Raw genomic sequence first — 24,106 nt, forward strand, 5'->3', positions numbered from 1 at the left:
GGGAGGCTGCTCATGGGAGCCTCCAGGGAGGCTGGAGCATGGGTTATATTTAGAAAAGTATCTAAAGTCAAGATCAGAAAGGAAATTTGATGGCCAATAAGGGAGGGCCTAGAATATCAAGCTAAGGAATTTGTACTTGGACAGGTATTAGAAACACACAGCTTTTAAGCAGGGGAGAAGCTTTCCTGGAGCTGTCTGATGTCTTGCTAGGTGTCTAAGGGGAAAAAATACAATAGCCTACAGAACGGACAGTGAGACCCAAGCTTAAGAAGAATGGCTAGCTCTTGAGGCATTACCTGGAGGGGTGTGAGAACAGAGGTGGAACAAAGAAAGAAGCGATAGCCTTCTAGGTGTTTATGTCCCAGCCTTGTGATTTTGCCTGTTTCCAATCTGTCCTACAGGCAACATGTCACCTGCTTATTGCAAACAGCCATGGCTTTCAAATCACCTAGACTTTGAGCCCGATACTGCTCCACCCTTACTGGTTTTATGGCCTTAGACCCAACACAACTAACCTGGCTCAGTCCCTTCACTTGGGGATTATGCCCACCTGTAACCTTGTTGTAAGGATCAGAGGTGATAGATGGCAAGCATCCAGCATATGGCAGGAGCTCAATCATTGGAAGCTATTGACTGTGTGGGTCATTACCCTGCTCAAGAATCTCCAAGGGTTTCTAATCACCCATAGAATAAAGTTCAAATCATCTTCTTTTAGTGTTTATCCACTTACCTGTCATATTTTCAAATAAAGTAAGATGATCAGATTTGTATTTTGAAACAGTATGTAGTGTCCTGCAAGATGTTAAGACGTGCATGCTGGAGAAGGGTTTTTATGGTCAAAGAAGTTTGGGAAATGCTTGGTTAAACAATCCTGAACCAATTCCTTTGTGACAGGACTTCTCAGAATCTTAAACCTGCTGTCATGCATGGTGGGTCACCAAGAAAGAGCCACAGAGGTGATGTTTTCTTAAGTCAGCCATTCCTTATTTGCCTAAGAAACCCTTCTCTTAAAAGTTGGACAACCAGTTCTCTAGGAAATCATTTAGGGATCCGTTTTTCCTAAACTCTAACCAAAGTACAAAAAGGGTAGGAGAGAGGAAAAGCTGGTAAAAGGGAGATGGATTAGGAAGCTGTGGCCGTAGTGTGGGTGGGAAATGATGAACTAGGGAAGTGGCATTGGGAACAAAGACAAGTCAACAGATCTGAGTGCATCTAAAGAGGCAGAGTCAACAGAACTTGATGATTAACTAGACGTAGGGAGGAAGAGAAAGGAGGGAGACAAGGACGACTCAAGCTTTTGCTTGGGCAGCTGAATGGGTGTTGATGCCATTCATTGAGATACCAACAGAGAAAGGAAGGGTGTTCTGAGATTTCAGCTTTACATGTGTTGTGTTTGAAGTGTTTATGAAACACACTCGTAGAGGAATGTGGGCCTGGAGCTGAGGAGGGAGAAAGGACCTAGAGGTGAGGATTTGGGAGTCATTCTGCAATGGATACCATGCGAATAGGTAGGATCACCCATGGAGAATGAGCAGAGCAGGAGAAGGAGTTCCATTTAGGAAACCTTGGGAAACCAACCTCGAAGTGGCTGATAAAGAGGGGCAAATGAAGGGAAAAAGAAGAATCATCCAGAGAAAGGTGAAAAGAACCAAGAGAACAGAAAGGAGACAGAAGCAGAGGAAACTTTGAGGAAAGAGTGGTTAGCAGTCAGACACTCAGAAAGGTCAAATCAGATAAGGCTAAAAATAGGTTCATTGACTTCAGCAACAGGTGCTATGATGATCTTTTACTGGGCAGTTTCAGTGAAGAGATGGGGGCAGAAGCCATCGTGCAGTCAGTTGGAGAATGGAGACAGTGAATGTTACCATTTCAGAGAGGTTTTGCTCATAAAGGGAAGGAAGGAGGAAAAGGCAAGAGGAACAGTGTTACCGGCAGAGGAAATAGCATGTGCTAAGATCCTGAAGTGACCAACACACATGTCAGGTTTGAGGCTAAAGGATGTCCAAAGTTGACTAGTTAGACCATGCTATTGATTTTGGATTTTACCCCGTCTTCCGTGGGAAGCCACTGATATAGTTTAAACATGCGAGTGATATGAGATTGCATTTTTAAAAGGTCACTTGGGTTACATAGTGGAAAATAGACTGGAGAAGGCAAGAATGGATGTGAGGAGATGTTAGGTGGCTATTGGCGTGATCCAGATAAGAGATGATGATAGCTTAGATTAGGGTTGTAGCCACGGAGATGATGATGATGATGATGTTTATGGTGATGATGATGATGGTGATGATAATGTTGATGCTGTTGATGGTGGTGGTGGTGATGATGATGATGATGGTGGTGGTGGTGATGGTGATGGTGTTACGGTGATGGTGGTGATGATAATGATGACGTTTATGGTGATGATGATGATGGTGATGATAATGTTGATGCTGTTGATGATGGTGGTGATGGTGGCGGTGGTGGTATGGTGTTTATAGTGATGGTAGTGATGATGATGGTGATGGTTATGGTGATGATGATGGTATTGGTGATAGTAAGGATTGATGATGATGATGATAATGTTGATAGTGTTGGTGGTGGTGGTGATGGTGATGGTAGCAATGATGATGATGGTGGAGATGGTGATGATGATGGTGGTAGTGACGATGATGATGGTGGTGCTGCTTATGGTGGTGGTGGTGGTGATAATAGCAGCTACCGTTTTGAAAGCACATCATATGCATTATCTCCTCGACTTCTCAGAAGAACCCTATGAAGCACATACTATTATTATCTCCATTTTATATATAAGGAAACAAGGTTCAGAAGAGTTAAGCAAATTGCTAGTAAGTGGTGGAGACTGTTTTCAGACCAAGGCAATCTACCTCCAGAGCCTGCACTCTTAACCACCGTGGTCTGTGGAGAGAAGTGATTGTAATCTAGAAAATTTAAGAGAGGAAAATGAAGGGTTTTGCTGATGGACCAGAGATGCAGGAATAAAGAAGAGGGAGGTGTCAAGAACAACAGCCCTAGGAATTCCCTGGAAGTCCAGTTGTTAGGACTGCATGCTTTCACTGCCGAGGGCCCGGGTTTGATCCATGGTCGGGGAACTAAGATACTTCAAGCCACACGGCATGGCCAAAAAAAAAAAAAAAAAAAGGAAGAAAGAACAGCAGCCCTAGTTCAGGTGGAGAAAGTCCCACTCCCCAAGACGAAGAACACTTAGGAGAAACTGGTTGGGGAGTGGGGAACTCATAGGTTCAGTTTCAGACCTGTCAAGTGCAGTTGGGATGCTCTAACATTTTCACGTTACATTAAATATGTGAAAATATTGAGTAGGCTTTTTGATATATCATTCTGGAGGAAAGAACTGGGCTGGAGAGAGACATCTGAACCTTCTCAGCCTCTGGGTGGTGGTTAGAGCCATAGCTATGGGTAAGTTCATTAATGAAGGAATCCTGAATAATTTCACCATCCATTTCACAAGTTTGTGTTGAAAGGGAGAAAGAACGCTCTGGAGAAAGAAAAAGGAAATCATCACGCTCATACTCAAGTGAGAGAAGAGCTAGAGAAAGGGAGAGAGAACGACAGAAGAAGGGATTGCCTCCAATTAGATCTAAAACATTAAGTGTATGTAGTACTACTCTGTGGGTAGACAAGACGGCAATGCAGCAAGATTTACCCAACCTGTTTGAAGAGTTTGGACAGATTGAATCCATTAATATGATTCCTCCCAGAAGCTGTGCTTATGTATGCATGGTTCATTGACAAGATGCATTTCAGGCTCTTCAGAAACTTAGTTCTGTGTCATATAAAATTGAGTCCAAGGTCATTAAGATAGCTTGGGCTTTAAACAAAGCTGTAAAAACAGAATACAAACAATTCTGGGATGTGGATCTTGGAGTTACATGTATACCATGGGGAAAAGTACCTGACACCAGGCTGCTTATGACCTGGAAGTATCATCAAATCCCAAAACCCAGAGGCACTCCCTGCTTTCAATGGGTTTTGAGTTCAAGGGCTCACACTAATGAATGACATTGACCCCCACTAATGAATAAACCTTTACAAATGGAGGCAAGAGCTCTGACAAGAAGACAGAGATTCTGTGAGAGCATAGAAGACAAAAGAGCTTGGTCCAGACATCAAGGAACTGCTTTGCTATTCTAGGCCTGTTTGTAGACGCTGTGTCCGGTCGTGTAGGTCCAGACCAGCTTCCCTGCCTGAGAATCTCCTGGACCGGCCCGTCCCACCCGCTGCTTCCACAGAGCATTTCTTGCAGTCTCCTTGCCTAGCTGGGTTTGCATCCTCTAATGGATTTTTCTACTTCCAGCTCTCTATCTTCTTTCACCATCTTCTCTGTGTCAAAGTACTGCCATCCCTTTCAAGCTGGCCAAGCACTTGTCCTTCTATAAGAACACTCCTAAAATTCTGACACCTCCGTACAGCTGTGTCTGATCAAATGGAAGCAATGGAGAATCGCCCTGGCACAGTCCATGTGGTAAAACATTTCCAAAACATGGTTACTCCATGCATCCTTGCTGATTTCATGTTTTCCTTTTTATTCTCAGCTTCTTTCTATACAAATGTAATCTCCTCAGATGCTTTCTCTGGGTTGTTAAAAGCTATGTAAGTAAGCTCTGGCCCTTATGCTTAGGACCCAACAGAAATTAGACAGGTGTTGGAGGGAAGGGAGCAACGTGCCGAATGAGAAATGGATTTTGTTCTTCTTGATTTTCCATTTCCCCTTTGTTTGATATTCATAGGAAATTGTGTTTGTTTGGGAGCTCTGGAGCTCTGGAGCAAGTGGAGTCTTCTATCATTATGTATTTTTCTAACATGCTAATTTGCTTGTCTGGGAAAGGGGTTAAGATAACACTTTGTAAACAACCAGCAGAGTGCCACGCAGACGTGCCCACACAGGACGTCTCTCTTTGACTCTTACAGCCTCTCCTTCATTTCTCTCTCTCTCTCTCCCTCTCCCTGCTCCCTTTCCCATCTCCACTCTTACTCTCTTCAGGGTAGGTTGACCATATGTCCCGGTTGTATCAGACAGTCCTAGTTTACACACACTGTCCAGGGATGACTATGAACAGTGCCCCTGCCAATCTCAAGAGCATCATGATTCGGAGGATAAATGGTCACCTACTGCTAATTGCCGTTCTCACTCCTCTCTGCCTGGCACACTGACTTGCCGGCTCGTGGTGTTTTTCCCTCCCCTGCTGACCCCAGCTGACCCACTCCCTGCATGGGCCCATCTGTATCCATCAGTGGACCATCTGTGTCTCATACAGGAGGGCCTTGAGCAGAAAATGAGGCAGTTGTGTGTGATATGGTGTGCTTCCAAGGATGCCAGCAGAGCGCCCACGTTCAAAAACCCTCTCCCTCAGCCAGCCTCTATCATGCTGAAAAGCCACGATCAAGACCCACCCTTGTTTTGTCCCGAAGCATCACCCCACTTAGCATCCACATTTACATCCCTGGGAGGGTTAGAGACGGAGCCATCCTGTGGCCTTCCCACTGGTCCAGTGGTGTCCCCTCCCCTCTACAGCAGGGATTCCAGGCTGCGGGATGGCCAGCAGGTGCCGCTCACCTGGTGTGTGAGGAGAGCACAGTCCAGTCCCAAAGGCAGCCTGCTCTACACATGCCTGGACTAACTGCCCTCCCTGTAGATTCAGCGGTCATACAATACATTCCAGAATATTCCCAGAGAAGGAGATTTCAGATACTGCGACCCACTGTCCCTGCACTAGACTCATCAGACATTCATCCCAGTTACTTTCAAGTTTAAACCTATCACTTAACCAGACACAGGGTGTTATGGATTGAATGTGTGTTCCCCCCGATCCTCCGCCCCAAATCCATATGTTGAAGCCCTAACCCCCAATGCAATGATATTGGCTTGAGGTCATGACAGTTGGACTCCCACGATGGCTTAATGTCCTGAGAAGAAGGTGAAGAGACGAGAGCTCTCTCCCCTGCCATGTGAGGGCACAGCCAGAGGGTGGCTGTCTGCAAACCAGGAAGAGAGCGCCCACCAAGAACCCAGTCTCCTGGCCCCTTGATCTTGGACTTCTCAGCCTCTAGAACACTGAGGAGTAAATGTTGTCATGTAAGCCACCCAGTCTGTGGTCACCTGTTGTAGCAGCCCGAGCAGACACAGGGGCAGCAGCTGCTTGTGGTCAGAGGAGTCTCCAGGCCACAGTTCGTGGACCCACGTCCTTTGTTTCCAGAGCAATCCCCGCTGCCCTCTTCGCGTGTCTCCGCGGGCAAGACCATGAGGTTGAGGTGCACGAGGAAGGGAATTCGTGACTCCTCGTCCCAGGAAGCTGCTGTCGCTGAAAGAAAGATTACCCTAAAGCGAATAACGGAGCCACACAAGGCCAGCCCCCCACACATGAGAACAGCCCTGGGAAACCTGAGGCTGTTTTCATCCAGGAAACCACGGACCGACACCACAGAGACACTCACAGTGCTATAAAAAGAGGCACATTCACAAGGACCCCCTCCTTTCTGTACCCCGTCCCCATTTCCTGTAAGTGCGCGGCAGGCCCGCCCACCCAGCCCTGACACCTGCAGAGGCAAGCTCGAGGCGGACGTGCAGCATCCTGGGCCCCTTTATTCACTGTGCGCCCAGATTCATTCCGTCCACAAATTAGCAGCCAGGTGCCTGTGCTTACGTTTCTAATTTTAAACAGCAGTAGCATCGCTGAATGTCCTTGTTAGGCACAGGCTCTTTTAGCACATCCAAATGAAAGCTTTCACAGTAAGTTATGTTAACTTTTATTATTTTGCTCTTCAATCATTTTGTTTTGAATTCTGTTTTATTTATTTTTTTATACAGCAGGCTCTTATTCGTTATCCATTTTGTACATATTAGTGTATATATAATTTTTTAAAAATTATCCCTTAGGTGTGTGAAGAACTCAGAATTCGTATTGCTGTTGTTATTTGTTTCCTAGGGCTGCTGTAACAAATTACCACGATCCTCATGGCCTAAAACAACAGAAGTGTGTTCTCTCGCAGTGCCAAAGGCCGGACTGTATCAAGGGGTCGCAGGACTGGGCTCCCTCCAAGGCTCTCGGGTGGAATCCTTCCTTGCTTCCTTCAGCTTTTGGTGGCTCCAGGCTTCCTTGGCTTATGGCTGCACCACTCCAATCTCAGCCTCATCTTCGCATTCCTTTCTCTTCCTTTATCTTCCTTCTGTGCATCTCTCCTCTGTGTGTCTTTTATAAGGACACTTGTCATTGGATTTAAGAGCCCCTCAGATAGTCCAGAATGATCTCATCTTGAGGTCCTGAACTTAATGACATCTGCAAAGACTCTTTTTCCAAATGAGTTCACGTTCACAGGTTCCAGGCCTTGGACTCATCTTCTGGGGGCCACCATTCAAGCCACGACAGCCACCAGTTGGGATCACTCTGGCAGTTGCTGCCACCCCCATTCAGGGGCACACAGACACACGTACACAGCACACAGGGGAGTATGAGCATTTTGCACACGTACGCACACCCACAGTGACGCAAGGCTGAGTGTCGGAAAGCGACCACAGGCTGATGAAAGCTTATCACTTTTCCTTGCCCTTTCCTGGGATTCTCAGTTGCCGGCCGGCTGTGGGTTGTCCCCTCCCTGGCCTGATTCCCGTGACACTGACAGGCTGTATGTCGCCACAGGCTGGTCCCTTGTCACTCCTCAGGCGATCTCATCCAGTCACATAGCTTGAAGTTCTCATTTTACCCAGTGGTGCCCAAATCTGAAACGCTGGCTCCAGCCTCCTCCCATAACTCCCGGCCACGTGTCCACCTGCCTGCCTGCCATCTCTGCTGGCCGCCCAGCCTCCGTGCGAAGAATCAGCTCAGAATCCTCGCCTGAAACTCTGCTTCTCCTCCAGTCCGGCTCCACTAACTGCAGCTCTGTTCTTTCAGTTATTGTGTCTCGGGCTTTCGACCTAGGAGTCTTCCTTGAATTCTTTCTTCCTCTCACACTCTGTACTTCATCCATCAGGAAATCCTGTCTGCTCTACCAGCAAAACATATCCGGATTCTGACCATTTCCTTCTCGCCACTTCCGTTGCCTCTTCCCTGGTCCAGGCTGTCAGCATCTCTTACCTGGAATGACTCATTCACCTCCGAACTGCCTCTGCCCTTATCCCCCTGTGATCCATTCCACAGGTAGCGGCCATGGTGAATTTTTAAAACACAGGTCAGTTGGAGGGATATATTTAAGGTATAGCTTCGAGCATATCACTGCTCTACTTTAAACTCTCTGATGACTACCTTCCTCGCCCCAAATAAGATCCAGAGTCCTTACCCTGGCCTGCAACGGGGGTCAGCAAGCAAGGCCTGCAGGCCAAATACGGCCCACCACCCATTTTTGTAAATAAAGCTTTATTGGGACAAAACCCCACTCAGTTGTTAACTATTGTTTATGGTGCTTTTGAGCACAAGGGCAGAGTTGAGTAGTTGCAACAGAGACCATCTGGCCCACAAAGCCTAAAATATTTACTACCTGACCGTTTATAGAAAAAGTTTGCCGAGCCCTGGCCTGGCCCTTCTGACCTTTTCCCCCATCACTTTCCTCCGTTCCCTCCCCACCTCAGCCCCACTGGCCTCTTCACAGTCACCCAGATGTGCCAAGCACACAGGGCCTACTAGATGCCCACCTCGGGGTCTCTGTGCAATCTGGTCCCTTTGCCTGGAAGGGTCTTCCCCCACGAGGCCACCCCTCTCTCCCTGACTTCCTTCAGGGATCCATTCAAATGCCGCCATATCAGAGAGGACTTTGCTGGCCACTCCATGTAAAACAGCAACCCCACCCGACCCCTCCCCCGGCATCATTCTTGTGCCCTTACCTGTTTTGTTTGTCTTCCTGGCACTTATCAGAACCTGAGATATTATTATGCTTATTTGTTTATTGTTAACCCCCAAGAGAAAATAAGCTCCATGAGAGAGGGACGTTTTGTTTCCCCAGTTTGCTGAATTAATTAATGAGTAGTTATTTAATGATGGATGGATGGATGGATGGATGGATGGATGGATTCCAGTTATGAAGCCCACAGAGACTGGTTAGAATTCCACGTCTCAACTCCAGATTCCAGTAAGGGAGAGGGAGCTTCAGGCTGACCTGGTGTGTACGGGGGGTGGTGTCTGGGGTCAGTGGCATTACATGTCAAGAGATGCTGTGAATGGGGTGTGGGCAGAGGGGTTCATATAACCGCTGCTACAGTCTTCCCAGATGAGGCAAGCAATCTGAAGTCACCAGGGGGGTTGAAATGTATCAGTTGTCCAAGTCGCATCCAGATTCACTGAATCAGAAGCTCAGGGGTGCTGGGACTGGCCGCTGCCCTAAGTACCCACTTCTGCCTGCAGGATGCCTACCTGGCTCACATGCCCCCGGGAAGGATTCTCAACCATCCCCCAGGTGGGGCGGAGCCCCAGGGTAAGAAGTCATGGTAGAGGATCTGAGCACTCACAAGATAGAGACTCAGAGTCTTGGAGGGTCTGTGAAAGGATGACAGGAGCAGGCTTGATGGGGCGGAACTGAAGACGAGGAGTGTAGGTGGGCATCAGGGGCTTGGAGGTGGTACATTGTGCTCCCGTTTCCCTCATTCAAGCACTTGACAGGTTGTATCGTAATTGCCTCTTGTCAGTCTCTAAACGGAGGTGGCCTCCTGGAAAGCAGGGATTATATATCGCTCACCATTATCTCCCCAGTGCCTACTGACAGCCTAACACAAAGTAGGCGCTCAGTAGATGTCTGTATAATGAATGAATGAACAAGTGGATGAGCTGAGCCTACAGAGCACAAATGAGACTAGGAATCTCCTACATCGCTTGATATAAAGACCAAATAGGAAGCTGACTGGAAGGAAGTTCAGCCTTCATAAATGATAAAGTGTAGGAGGGTTAATAGAATTTCAGCTGGTTTCAAATAGAATTTCCTGTATACTCCTGGGCAAGTCACTTGACCTCCTTGGGTCTCATTTTCATCTCATCTTCATTTAAAATCAGAATCAAATTAAGAGATCTCTAAATTTACGTAACCCTCTAAAATTCTGGTCTAAGTTTTATGAGCTTATTAAAGTCTGAATAGTTGACTATCTGTGGAGTTGTAGATTTTATTCTTACGGCTGCATCAGTGAGGTTTGCTCTCACATATGAGCTTCTAGGATCTAGAAGGCAAAACAGCCATTCAGCTTAACTTCCATCAAGACCTGAGTGAATTCGGGCCATTCTTTTTCTCTCTAGCCCTGTGACATTTACTGTCTAGTCAGCATTTTTATTTTATTTATTTATTGGCCGCACCGTGCAGCACTCGGGATCTTAGTTCCCCGACCAGGGATCGAACCCTTGCCCCCTGCAGTGGAAGGGCGGTGTCCTAACCATGGGACTGCCAGGGAATTCCCAGCATTTTAATTCTAGAGCTTTATATTTTACAAGGAGTTTATTCATCTCTTAAAAGCTGAGCCTATAAGCAGGGGAGGAGGTCCCCACCGGGTAGCACGTGAACCAAGCTCGTGGGCATAAGCTATGGCATTTGTCTCAAGTTGGAAGCTTATGTCTTCTCCTGTCATTTAACTGTGGATTTGTTATGCCTAATCTGCTAAACCAAGCCCAATACAATAGCTAAACTTAGACATTTATTTTTGAAGAGATTTTTTTACAAGTATAAAATAAATACACGAGAGACAAACATGAGAGGAAAACTATAAATCATTATATCTCATGAATGTATATGCAAAAATCCTCAACAAAATATTAGAAAATTGAATCCAATGATATGTAGAATGAATACATGTTCACTCAATAACAATAATAATAATAATAGCATTTTATTTAGCACTATTATGGGCAAGGCATTTTGCTGACCTCTTTACTTGTATCATTTCATTAAATCCTCACAAGAACCCTATGAAACAGGAAAATTTTTACATTTTACAAATGAGAAAACCAAAGCAGAGAAGTTAATTTGCCCAAAGTCACGAAGCAAATCAGAGACTCTGACTCTTGAGGCCATTCTCTGAACCACTACAATATATACAGAAGTTCAAACACAGGAAACCCAGAATAAAAACACATATGTGTATAACTGCACCCCTGCAAGACAACACTGTTAACATTGTGATATGTTTCATTCTGGACTTGTTTATTTCTACTTCTATCCCTATCATGCTTTGTATATGATCTTATATACTACAACTCCCACTAATTGTAACAGGGAGTTAACAAGCTCTTTATACAATTTTACAAACTAGCACATAAACCCTGTGTGGTCCTCCCATCATTTTCATGGTCCTTTTCAAACTATTTGGATTGGTTGTCTATTGTGGGGCTTTTGCTGTTTTTAAAATTGCTACAGTGAGTTTCTTTGTATACAGAGTATTTCTGTATTTTAAATCGTTTCTTCAATTTATGCTTTGGCTGCCATAACAAAATGTCACGGGCCTGGGGGCTTAAACAAGAGAAATTTATTTCTCCCAGTTCTGGAGGCTGGAAGTCCAAGATCAGGGTGCCAGGATGGCTGGGTTCTGGTGAGAGCCCTCTTCCTGGCTTGCAGATGGCTTTTTCTTGCTGTCCTCACATGGCAGAGAGAGAGAGCTCATCACTCTTGTGTCTCTTCTTACAAGGGCACTAATCTTATTCATGAGGGCTCCACTCTCATGACGTAATCACCTCTCAAAGGCTTCACTTCTAGATACGATCACATTAAGTATTAGGGCTTCAGCATATGAATTTGGGGGTGACACCAACATTCAGTCCACAGCATGCTTCCAGGCATAGAACTAAGGCCAAGATATAAACACATTTCAGGTTCTTGATACAAAACATATACTCCTTTGGTATCTGTCCTTGCAGTAGGATGGGAGCTCTCCGGGGCCGGGACTTTGTCTCATTCTCTGCTATATGCATAGCACCTAGAAGGGGGCCTGATACGGGGAATGTGCCCAGTATGTAATTGTTGAATGCGTAGGTAAGAATCATTGAGAGGTTTTCTTGTGTAATTCTTGGTATATGCAGAAGAAAATAGGTACCAAATAGACGAGTCGGCGGTTCTCCCTGGGGGCTGTTCCGCATCTCCTGCAAAGTGGTGTTTGGAAACGTGTACGGGCCTAGTTTATTTTGCTTGTCACGTTGTCATCATCGTCAGGATGACCAGGGCCAGGGGCAAGACATTCAGTGGGCCGCAGCCATGGGTGCTGACTAGCACCACACGACAAAGAACCATCGGGCCCCACATGCCAACGGCGCCCGTTGGGACTCACTGATGTGAGTTACGGAGCATTATAGTGAAATGAACACCCCAAACCCATCGCCCTGTGTGAGAATAAAACCTCACTAGTCACGCTGAAGTGACTCGCTCTGAGGCAGACACTACACGCCACACAAACAAATCAGTCATTACTTTAAGAGATATTTTGGTAGGAAGACTTTTTCAAAGAAGTTCCTGAAGTCCTCCTGGTTCTGTCCTAATGGACCTATCACATTCTTCATCCCTTCTAAATCTCAGCTTGGCATCCAGAGCCTTTCCTTGTAGGTTATTAGTAAATCCAAACATTTGACATAATAGTGTTATTTTTAACAGAATATTTTTCAGAGACGCCTCTTATGTTCGGTTGAAGTCATTTAAAAAGAAGGCCTCTTGTTGCCTTTTCCACCTGTTTTTGCACTTTCTCAGACCCTCACTTCCTGTCTGCACGTGTAGCAGAAGGGGAAAGGAAGGAGCCTGCTATCGTGAGCTTTCGCCCTAGGAACATAAAGCCCTTCGTGGCTTTCTTGCTCCAAGCAGAAGGAAGTCATTTTTCTCTGCATTTTTTCTTCTCCATGGCCACGACCTGACATCCTCCAAGGTTCATTCATCACGCGTCAGCCTCCTGCTGCTTAAGTACCAGCTTAAGCTTGGAAATGGTCTCAGATCCCTTTTCCAGAGATGGCTTTACTCAGCCACCTGCACCTCTTCTGTGGATCTGAAGGACTGTTGGAAGTTACCGGCCACCATGGCTCCCTCCTTGACCACTGCTCAGCCAGTTACTCCATGGGAGTGGATCCCGGTCCCAGGGCACCAGCTCCCACTCAGGCTGGGAGAGTCTAAGGAGCCTCTCTGCCCAGGGACCCTTAGACCCCATTTCAGGCTCTCAAATATATGTCTCAGTTATAGACTTCTTGAGTTCATTACTCCCCAGGATGGCTTGAGCTTGAGCCATGCTTATCCTTTCTTCTTTGTCCACCCATCATGACCATGGCCAGCATTTATTTAGCACTTACTGTGTGCTGCCATTAGGCTAAGCTCTTTACGTGTCTGGAACCCACATAAACCTGGCCAGCTTGCTTTTCCCTTGAAGCCAGTCTCAGTGGTATCACATTTCCAAAAAACTATTAGTCTGTCATGTAAAACTAATTGGAAATCAATTTAAATCTTTACTGAAATCTCTTTGGGGAAAAATATCATTGAGGGATCACTTTCAAGATAAACAGAAAAATTTCTTAAAATTTTTATCACCATTTCTTAATATCCAATAGGGTTGGCTCCTGTCCAAAAATATCTTTACTTGCATTTTTAAAAATTCCTGAAATCTAGTCCACAAAGGCTGTTATCTTTCTCTCCTCTATTGCTCATGGAAAAATCCATTCTTTTTTTTTCCCTCAGTTACTTTTTGCTTCTTCCAGTGTGTAAGTCAAGTTCAACTGGATTGGAACCTCTCTGCTTCACGCTCCCCCATTACCAAGTTCACACGACGGAAGTTCAAGAGTTGCGTGGTGCATGGAAACCTCCTTAGATAATGGAGGGGGGCAGTGTCACATGTTTATAATTTTATATCTGCTCCTTTTATTTACATCACATGTTATCTTATCCAATCCCACCCAAAAATCTCACGATGGAAGAGATATGCTCCCCATTTTACAGGTGAGGAAATGGAGATTAAGTGACACGGCCACGACCACACAGTCTTGGCCAGATCCAGTAGACACCAAAGCCTTGGTGATGTCACTAATCACCACACTCCTGATCTCTTGAACATTTTTGAATGTGGGTCACTGTCCCTCATTAACCCCAACCTGTTATCCAGAGAGCTGGCTCCTATTCATTTAATCATTCATTCATTCCTCAGGTATTTGAGGATCTACTTTGGGCCAAGGACTGGGCTTGTAGAGGATAATGTTGTATCTAAGGTTTGGCTTTTGACCTTGCATTTGAGAGGTTAAAAAGGCAAACATCAGTAATTGTCTTAGTTCTAATTGGTACATGTCTGTATTCATTTCTTAGGGCTGCTGTAACAAAGTATCACAAATGGGGTGACTCAGAACAACAAAAATTCATTGTATTACAGACCTGGAGGCTAGAAGTCCAAGATCAAGGTGTCGGCAGGGCCATGGTCCCTCTGAAACCTGTAGGAGAACAATCTTTCCTTGCGTCTTCCTAGCCTCCGGTGGGTTGCTGGCAATCATTAGTGCTCCTGGGCTCATAGAGGTATAACTCAAATCCCCCATCTTTACATGGCATTCTCCCTGTGTACATGTCTCCCGCTGTGTCCGAATTTCCCTTTTTTATAAAGACGTCAGTCATATTGGATTAGGGCCCACCTTAACTACCTCATTTTAACTTGATTAGTCTGTAAAGACCCTGTTTCCAAATAAGGTCACATTCTAAGGTACTGGTGGTTAGGATTTCAACCTACCTTTTGGGGGAGACAAAATTCAACCCATAACAGCATCTTGTAAGATGTGTGTGCAGACTTCTTTGGGAACCCAGGGGCGGAAACAAGCCCTGTCTAGGCAAGTCAGGGAGGGCTTCCCAGGGGACCTCACAGTGCTAATGGGCCTTAAAAAGGATAACTTGCAGCTCAGCGAGGGGGAGGACAGGAGGGGAGGGGACCAGGTGTCCTCCAGGTGGGACATGCTGGGCTTGGAGAAGAAAGAGAGTAGTCCTGGGAGGTAGGCACTTAGAGCGCATCATGGGTGAGCGTGGGAGACGAGGCTGGAAAAAACATACAGAGGAAAATTCCATAGGGCCTTTGATGCCTCACGCTAAAGAGTCTGGATCTTATCACATAGAAATGAGGACCCAGTGACAAAAGTCACCTGTTTAAAGTTGCCTTCCATCTCAAAGGGATATCTTTTTAAAGAGAATTTAAGCAGGACTTTATAAAACTGAGGCTCCAAGTTATTAAAATTTTAAGTTCCATCATTTTTAAAAAGAGGAGCATTTTGCCTTCATAAACCAAAGAGTAAAGAGGGTGAGTCAAATCAAGCCTGGAAAACAAATGAAGGCCAGATCCTCAGATGGGCTCCCGCGAAGCAGATCCCGAGATGCCCTCTGCAGGCAGGAAACATCAGTAAGCCCCCGTGAACCTCACCTGCAGGGAATGACAGGGCAGGAATGGGCAGAGAGAAAAGTTGGGCTGTGACGCGGCCGCATCACAGGGAGCACGGGAGCTGGGATGGCCCAGCAGAGCTGTTCCAAATTAGGATGAAAGGACAGGGCCTTTAAACCCCCAGTGTAACCAGTCAGTGGATGCAGGCTGCCCCCAGTAAGGGCTGTGACCTCAGGCAAGGTGCAGGCACTTCTGGGGGAGGGAGTGGGGGATACAGCTGTCAGGCTGTTCCTTAAAAACCCAGCCACTAACATGAAGTATGTTTCATAAGCTCAAGCGAGAACAACCAAAAAGCTTAGGTATTTTATAAAAAGAAAAATTAGGTGAACCTGAGAAAATCACGAGAATACAGAGATTACTACAGAAGTTATAAAATGTGACCGAGGTACAAGGACTATTAGATCAAAGCAACAGAGAAAGAGGCAAGAAACAGTCCCACACATATAGGCCCTGAATGTTAGATATCCTGCTGAAATCAAACTCATTTTCAGCCATACCTCACGCTATATACAAAAATCAATTTCAGATTTAAAAAATGTGACTCAGGGGCTTCCCTGGTGGCGCAGTGGTTGAGAGTCCGCCTGCCGATGCAGGGGACACGGGTTCGTGCCCCGGTCCGGGAGGATCCCACATGCCGCGGAGCGGCTGGGCCCGTGAGCCATGGCCGCTGAGCCTGCGCGTCCGGAGCCTGTGCTCTGCAACGGGAGAGGCCACAACAGTGAGAGGCCCGCGTACCGCAAAAAAAAACACAAAAATTGTGGCTCTGCTCCAACAAAAGATTGAGAAAGTGGATTGAGTAATTAATTGCTTGGGTGACCTTTTTCTCTTTGGAAATAAATTGTTCTGGGCTTGGGGACAAGCATCTAGTCCTGTTCCTTCTTTGTTTCTGGCCGGCAAGAGGAAATACCAGAGAATAGGGAGAGAGGTGAAGGCAGTTTGGGGTCTTCACGCTCTTTGATAAAGCCAATAAATCAGCGTCAGCCAAGCAGGAAGAAAAGCCATAGAAACCCCACTGTTTGCAAGAAAGTCTCAGAAGCTGTGAGCCATGGGCTGTCCGGGGGCCTGCTTTTCAGTAGCCCTCAACGTGGGTGGAAGGAAAGGTTTTTCCTGTAGCAAAATAGAATCCTGGGCTTAGCTAAATAACAATTGATAAAATGAAGACAGCTTTTTTTTTTTCTTTTCTGTCATGTTACATATGGCAATTTTGTGAGTAGGTAAATACCTTATACTGTTGTTTTTAAAAGTGATTTATTCATAGAGAAAGAAATATGGAACTCATTAATGACAAATTGTGAGCCGTGGGCGGAGGGCTGGTTTTGCTGCTCCCACCGTTTGCGTGAGAAGCTGTGTGAATATGAGAGAAGAGGCAATGAAGGGTGAGGGAAAGCCAGGGCTGATGCAGAAGCCTCCACGGGGAGATCGTGTCAAACCTCAAAGTTTTTTCTTTTAAACTGATTTCCAGCCCACTCTGGGGCCCCCACCACTTAAGCTGCTTTCCTCCTCTCACCCCCTGAATAGAAGCTTCTTGAGGCGGGGGCTATGTGTGAGCTCTGGGGCTCCTGCTACACTTTGCGGAATGCATACGTCATAGATAGTTGCTGATGGTTGGAATGAAGGAACTGTCTGCAGCTTCGTAGGACAAGGGCAGGGAACAGCAGGAAGGAGGCTGCAGCTCGGGGAGCTTGTCATCCTACTAGAAGTACATGTCAGAATGGGGTTCACAGCCTGGGCTTGGGTGACCCCAAAGTTAGTGCTCTTTGTATGTCACCTGTGGTTGTCAACTTTGTCTCTCCCCAGGTGTGCCTGGAGGATGGACACACTTTACAGTGCAGTTCTGACCCAGTGCAGTTGGAGAGCTAGCACAGACTTCACAGGTTGAGGGCACAGTCCTCCACAAGACACCCTTCCTCAGAGTTCCCAGGCCACCCACACTTCTGACCAACTGGCTACAAATTTAGGGGTTCCCACTACCTCAGTTTCAATAATTTGCTAGAATGACTTACAAAACTCAGGACAATTAAAATTTTATTATAAAGGATACAAATAGGAACCAGCCAAAGGAAGAGACACATAGGGTGAGTTCTAGGAGGGTCCCAAACATGAAGTTTCTGTGTTCTTAGGACATGTCACCCTCCAGCTAGCATTACCAACCAGGTAGCTCCCCCCAGCTTCAGTGTCTAGAGTTTTTATTGGGGTTTAATGATGTAGACATAATTGATTGATTGATTGATTGTTGATTGATTGGGTCATCGGCCATGTAATTTGACTCAATCTCCAGCCCTCCTTGTCTCCCTGGAGGCCAGGCTGATATCATGTAACTCAAAGCTCCAAACCTCTAACCACATGGTTGATCTTTCCAACAAGGCCAGCCCCCATCCTGAGACTACCTAAGGGCCCACCATGAGTTACCTCATCACCATAAACCTCAGTGGTGAGGTTTGGTCCAAGGTGCCCATCAGGAACAATAAAGGCACTCTTATCGCTTAGGAAATTCCAAGCATTCGGAGGCTCCCTTCCCAGAAGCAAGGACAAGACCAGCCAAGTTCTTTCCTATGCAACATCCTGTCATCAGTAACCAGCAGGGTGATGGCGATGGTGGGTGGAGTAGCCATTTGGTAAAGCTCCAACTCCCCAGGAACTTCAGGTTTGCTCCTCCAGGAGGAAGCTCCCCTGCAACCCAATAAAAAGTCCGTTCAGTACCAGGCAGCCTCCCAAGAATGCAGTTCATGTTTAGAAAATCCCCAGCTTCTTCCTTACCTGAAACTGAAATCAATCTTCCTTTGAAAATCTGTTGGATGAAGAGTCTCTTAATGCATTTCCACCCCAAGGATCTAGAGTTAACCTTATCCCAACATCCCTACAACAGAAATTGGTTGCTTTTTTGCAGGAAACCTAGAAAAAATTTTGCATAAATTACGCCCTGGAGAGTTTCACAAACCACAGAGCAAAGAGCTGGATTCAGTCAGGCCCCTCTCAGAGGCTCTGAGTGGAAGAGAAGCTGAAAAGCCCCATCTAGCCTGGCAAAAATTACTTCTCATATGGCTGGGAGTTTCCCTCATCAGAATCTCTCTTCATTTTGAAATTATTTCAAACTTATAAAAAAAAGTTGAAAAAACAGTCCAAAGAACTCCCATATCACCTTCACCCAGATTCCCCAATTGTTCAAATGTATCATTTGCCGTATGTAGTAGCTCTATCCCTTGATAAACACACATACAGTATGCCCACTATCACTATTCTCTTTCTGAATTATTTGAAAGCAAGTGGCAGCAATACTGCTCCATCACTGAAAAGACTCCAGTGTTTATTTCCCCACACAAGGACACTCTTCTATAGAGCTATACTGTGACCATCTAAATCAGGAAATCACCATTGCTACAAACAGCTCTACCATCCAAAACATAGAGCCCATTCAGCTTTTACTAACTGTACCTACAATGTCTCTTTTTCCTGTCTGGTCCAGGAACACACATTGCATTGCATTGTCATATCTCTTTGGTCTCCTCCAATCTGGAAGAGTTTCTCAGTCTGAAAGAGTACAGGCCTTTTATTCTATCAATCCCTGAGGAGACCCCTCACCCAGGTCTCATGACTAGACTCATCATGAACTCTTAGCAGGGATATCTCAGAAATGATGCTATACCCTTCTCAGTGTATCAAGGTGGGAGGCATGTCCTGTTTACCTTGTTCTAACGCTGGTGATGTTAACTTTGATGACCTGGTCATTTGTGTCTGCCAGGTTTTCCTTTGTATTTGATTAGTGTCTGAAAGGAGATACACTAAGACCATGTCAATGTCCTATTCATCATCAGACCTCCACCCTCCAGTTTTATCATCCATTGATTAACCAACCGACACTGAGTTTGTTGCCAAATGGTGGTTTTCTATTTCCATCCTTTCTTCTACATTTACTAGTTAGCAATCTCCTGGAAAGAAGAGCATCCTCTTCTCCCCCATTTATTTATCTATCTATCCTAGATGCTGTTTTATTCAGTGGATGCAATCCATTCCTACCATTATAGACTTCAATGCTTAGGTTCTCCCAGACTTGGCCCGTGCCAGCCCCTGTAAGCTGATACTGCTTCCTTGTTATATGTCTCCTACATTCTCTAAACACTTCCTTTTTTCTGGCACAAAAAGATATTCCAGACTCATCTTGTACCTTCTTTGCCCCAGCCCTGGAATCGGCCATTTCTCCAAGTAACCCTAGATCCGTTTAGTGGAGAAGGGTATTTGGAAAGTAAGACTGGGTGCTTGGTATGCATTTGACTATCAGGGTGTCATTGGTCCCAGGCTTTCTCAGTAAACAAACCTCTCTCTCTCTCTCTCTTTCTCTCTTTCTCTCTCTCTCTCTCTCTCTCTCTCTCTCTCTCTCTCTCTCTCTCTCCTCTCTCTCTCACCAGGAGCCCTCACCAATGCTTTTACTTCCAGTTCCTCACCTAAGGTTCCTCTCTATTCTTCCTTTCTCTATATTTCAAATACTTTCTCCAACAGTAAGAAACCTATTTCCCATTATCCTCAATATATTGACTCCTTTGCTCAATCCACCTGTATGTAACCAATTTCCTAACCACTCCAGACCTCTCCACCCCTGGCCCCACCTCCTCCTTTGATCCGCTCCTGGCTCTGCAGCCACTGCCCACCCCTCAGCCTCACTAATTTGACCCCTGGGCAAACCACCACCTCCAAGGGAAGGAAAAAAGAAAAGGAGATAAAAAGGTAGCAGAAGAGGAAAGCAGAGTTTTGTTTTGTATTTCCACTCTTTCTTTGTTTTTACAAAAGCACCAGAATCTATAAGAGATTGCTGTGTTAAAATAATGCTAAGGTTTTTTGAGTATTTACCTTGTGCCAAGTTCTGTCTTAAGGGGTTTTATCTAATTTAATCCTCGTAAGACCATTCAAAATAGATACTGCTATTTCCTCCATGTCACAGATGAGAAAACTGAATGCAGAGAGCTTAAATATGTTGTCCAAGGAAAACTAGCTACGTGGTGGTGGGTGGATGGAGCACTTGTAGAAGTTTGACACCAGGGCTTGTACTTCTGGCTATTGCTGTGTTGCACGATGGCTGCCTGTGACTTGAAGGGAGCTCTCTGCTCCCCAACCCTCTCCCATCTGCAGAGAAGACAGATTTGTTCATTAACATACCACATAGATTTCAAAACTGGTGTAGCTTGGCTGGACTAATCTTCCCACAGAGAATAATGATAAAATCTGGACAAAATAAAAAATCAAATTCTCTTGAAGATCCTGGAGAGAGACCACAGCAAAGCAGAAGGAAAATCTGCTCTTGAGAGCTGAACTGAAAAGAACGAAATCTGCAAATTTGTGGCTTTTGCCTGATGGCACTTTCCAATCTGGGAGGGGCTAGAGGGGCAGAAAGCAGCAGCCTTACAGGTTTGAGGTGTAAGAGGATAGAACTTGGGGCTGGCAGAGTAGCCAGAAGATTGAGGAAAGTCTTGGAAAACAGGGAGCCACAGAGAGGGTGAATACCAAAATAGAAAATTTAATTTAATTTTAATTTACAGAAGTATCAAATAAATTTAACAAAAGAATAAATTAGGAATAAATTTAACAAAAGACCTGTACAACATATACACTAGAAACTACAAATCATTGCTGACAAACATTAAAGACGAGCCAAATAAGTGGAAAGATATACCATGTGTGAGGATTGGAAGACTCAGTGCTGTTAAGATGCCAATTCTCCCTCGCTAAGCTATAGATGTAACACAGTCTCAATCATAATTCAGCAAACATTTTAAATAGAAAGTGACAAACTGATTCAAAAATGTATATGGAAATGCAGAGACCCAGAATAGCACAATAATCTTGGGGAGGAAACGGTGGAAGGCTTACGCTGTTTGACTTCAAGATCTCCTCGAAAGCTACAGTAATGCAGACAGCGTGGTGCTGGCATAGTGCAGACACAGATCAATAGAACAGAACTGAGAGTCCAGAAATAGAGCTAAACTTATACGGCCAATTGATTTTGACAAAGACAACAAAATAATTCAATTGGGAAATGAAGATCAACAACCAATGTTGAATAACCATAGATCTTTATGAGAAAAAAAATGTATCTTGACCCCTACCTCACACCATACACAAAAGTTAATTCAAGATCAATCTCAGAGCTAAAGGTGAAAGTTAAAACTATGAAGCTTATAAAAGAAAAGAGAATATCTTCATGATTTGGAGGCAGGCAAAGATTTCTTAGACAGGATGCAAAAAGCACTAACCATAAAAGAACATTTTGATAAATGAGACTTTATCAAAAGATGCAGTTAAGGAAATAAATAACAGGCACAGTACAGACCTAGAGAAGATATTCGTAAAACATATACAAAGTACTTTTAGCTAGAATGTATGAGGATCTCCTACTTCAATAAACACACACACACACACACACACACACACACACACACTCACACCCAAACACAAAGTGGGCAAAGAAGTTAAACAAGTACTTCACAAAGGAAGACATATTGATGGTCAATAAGCAGATGAAAAAGTGCTCAATGTTGTTAGGTACCAGGAAGATGCAAATTAAAAGCTCAGTGAGATTCTATGCATACCCACTAAAATGACTAATATTAGAAAGACTTGTATAACACCAAATGTTGGTAAGGAGGTGGTGTAATGGAAATCTCATCTATCACAGTGGAAATATAAAATAGAATAATCTTGGCAATTTCTTATAAAGTTAAACACTTATCTACCTTTGACCTAGTCATTCCTCTCCTAGGTATTTGTCCAAAGGAAATGACAACATACATACACAAAAAGACTTGTACATTAATGTTCATAGTAATTTTATTTACAATAGCCAAAAATGAGAGATAGCCCAGGTATTTAGCAACAGGGGAATGAATAATATATACTAAATGATTCCATTTATAGGAAGTTCTACAACAGGCGAACCTAAGTAAAAGTGGGAGGAAAAAAATCATTGCTTAGAATTGGAGGTGGGAATGTGCATGAAGTTTGACTGAAAAGGGATATGAGGGAACTTTCTGGGGATCTGGAAATCTCTTAATTGGTATGTGGGTTGCACAGGTGTATTCATGTGTCAAATTGTATAGCTAAAATTTGCACGTTTAAATTAATATAAATTTCACTGTAAAAGAAGAACTCTAAAAATTGATGATAGTTGAGTGATGGTTAGGGAGTAGATGGTGTTGTAGAAGAAGCAAGAATGGCAGAATGTTAGTAATTGTTGAAGCTGGGCGATGTGTACATGGGGGGTTATTATACTATTCTACTGACTTCTGTTTTCTTCATATATATTTGAAACTTTCAATAATCACAGGGGTCCCAGTTCTGGGGAAATTAGACTTCAGTTATATAAGTTTCAACTTGGGTAGGGAAGTTTCTACGTTTAAAAACACCAGAGCCTGGGACTCCAGTTTGGGAGTCTATATGGAACTGACATGGGGGCTCTGGATGGCCAAGTGGACAGAGAAGTACAGAGGGTGAGTGGCAAGAGACATGGGTGGAAATAATGACAAAATGGTCAACTTCCCAGTCTTGAACTCTTCCTATTGTCTGTGTCCCTCTCACTGTAGGTACCATTGATCACAGCCTTCTTCCTCATTCCAGGACCGAAGTTCTGATCCCTGTGCTGATTTGTTACCGCAGTTAACATCTGCATTTTGTGCCTCACTTTCCATCTCAGAGCAATACTTGACTTCTCTGATGGGCACTGGCTTTCCCAATGGGGAAGGGATTTTTCAAGCTTAGAGTCTTTTAGCTTCACAACTCCATAGAGTTAAAGAGGGCTGACAGGAGGCAGAACTGGACTAAGACATGTGAGTGCACAGGCTGAAGAAGAATTTGGTGTTCTAAATATTAGTTGGACATTTTATTAGTGAAAATAAGAAGAAACTGATTTTCTTCTAAGAAAAATGGTATACCTTTCTTTTTGTTCCAATTAAGGAATGGATTACATTTGATTTACTACATTAGACAACTTCTTGGGAGATGTAACAAAAACATAAAATTTAAGTAATCCGGGGTCACTGTTCTTCCTGATCAGACAGCAACCCACCCTGCATTGTTCTGCCTTCGGGCTGGTTGTATATAGGCTAGGTGGCATGTGTTGCAAAGATACTCGATAGAGATTAGACGTGCTTGTGAGTTTTTTAATTTGCCTTTGAGGGTACTTTTTGCTCCATCAGGAGTGGGCTTGATTCACCAGTTACGCATGGAACCACATGAGAAACCTGAGTTAAAGTGAAACCAATGTGATTTCAGAACTAGACAGGACCTTATAGATGATGGGTTTCCAGGCAGCTGCCAATGGACCCCCTCTTAATCCAGCTCTGGCGCTAGGCCAGGAAGCTATGGCATCAGGTTGTGGGGCAGGTTGGCTTCTGGTCAAGAAAGCAGGAATAAGGAGAGCACCTAATTTCTTGTCCACACTCTATTTCCAGTGGCCATGCTTCTTGTGTGGGAATTGTGCCATTTAATCCTTAATGCAAGTCCTGTCCTTCTATCTTGCCCAGCCCACCTCCCCATTAAGAAGCTTGGTCTACTACAAGTCCTCAGAGTCCAGTGGCTCAGGGTTCAAACTCCCAGCTTAATTCCATGAGCTGTGTGACCTCCCTCAGTTTCCTCATCTGCCAAATGGGGATATGACACCTGCTCCCCTGTGTTGCACAGATTCAATGAAACAATGCATGCACGGTGCCCAGAAGTGCCTACTGCAGACGTTCAGTAATGCTGGCTGAATTGGGAACCATTCAGATGGTC

General features: G+C 44.8%; 1 protein-coding gene across 4 annotated transcripts in view; it reads left to right on the forward strand.

The window, feature by feature from the left end:
- The window catches only part of PTK2B (protein tyrosine kinase 2 beta), a 139,340-nt gene that overhangs the window by 78,219 nt on the left and 37,015 nt on the right, over positions 1–24,106 (forward strand). The gene's annotated exons all lie outside the window — the stretch shown is intronic.

The sequence above is a fragment of the Delphinus delphis genome, chromosome 6 (assembly GCF_949987515.2).
Source record: "Delphinus delphis chromosome 6, mDelDel1.2, whole genome shotgun sequence".
In the NCBI taxonomy this organism is placed as follows: Eukaryota; Metazoa; Chordata; class Mammalia; order Artiodactyla; family Delphinidae; genus Delphinus; species Delphinus delphis.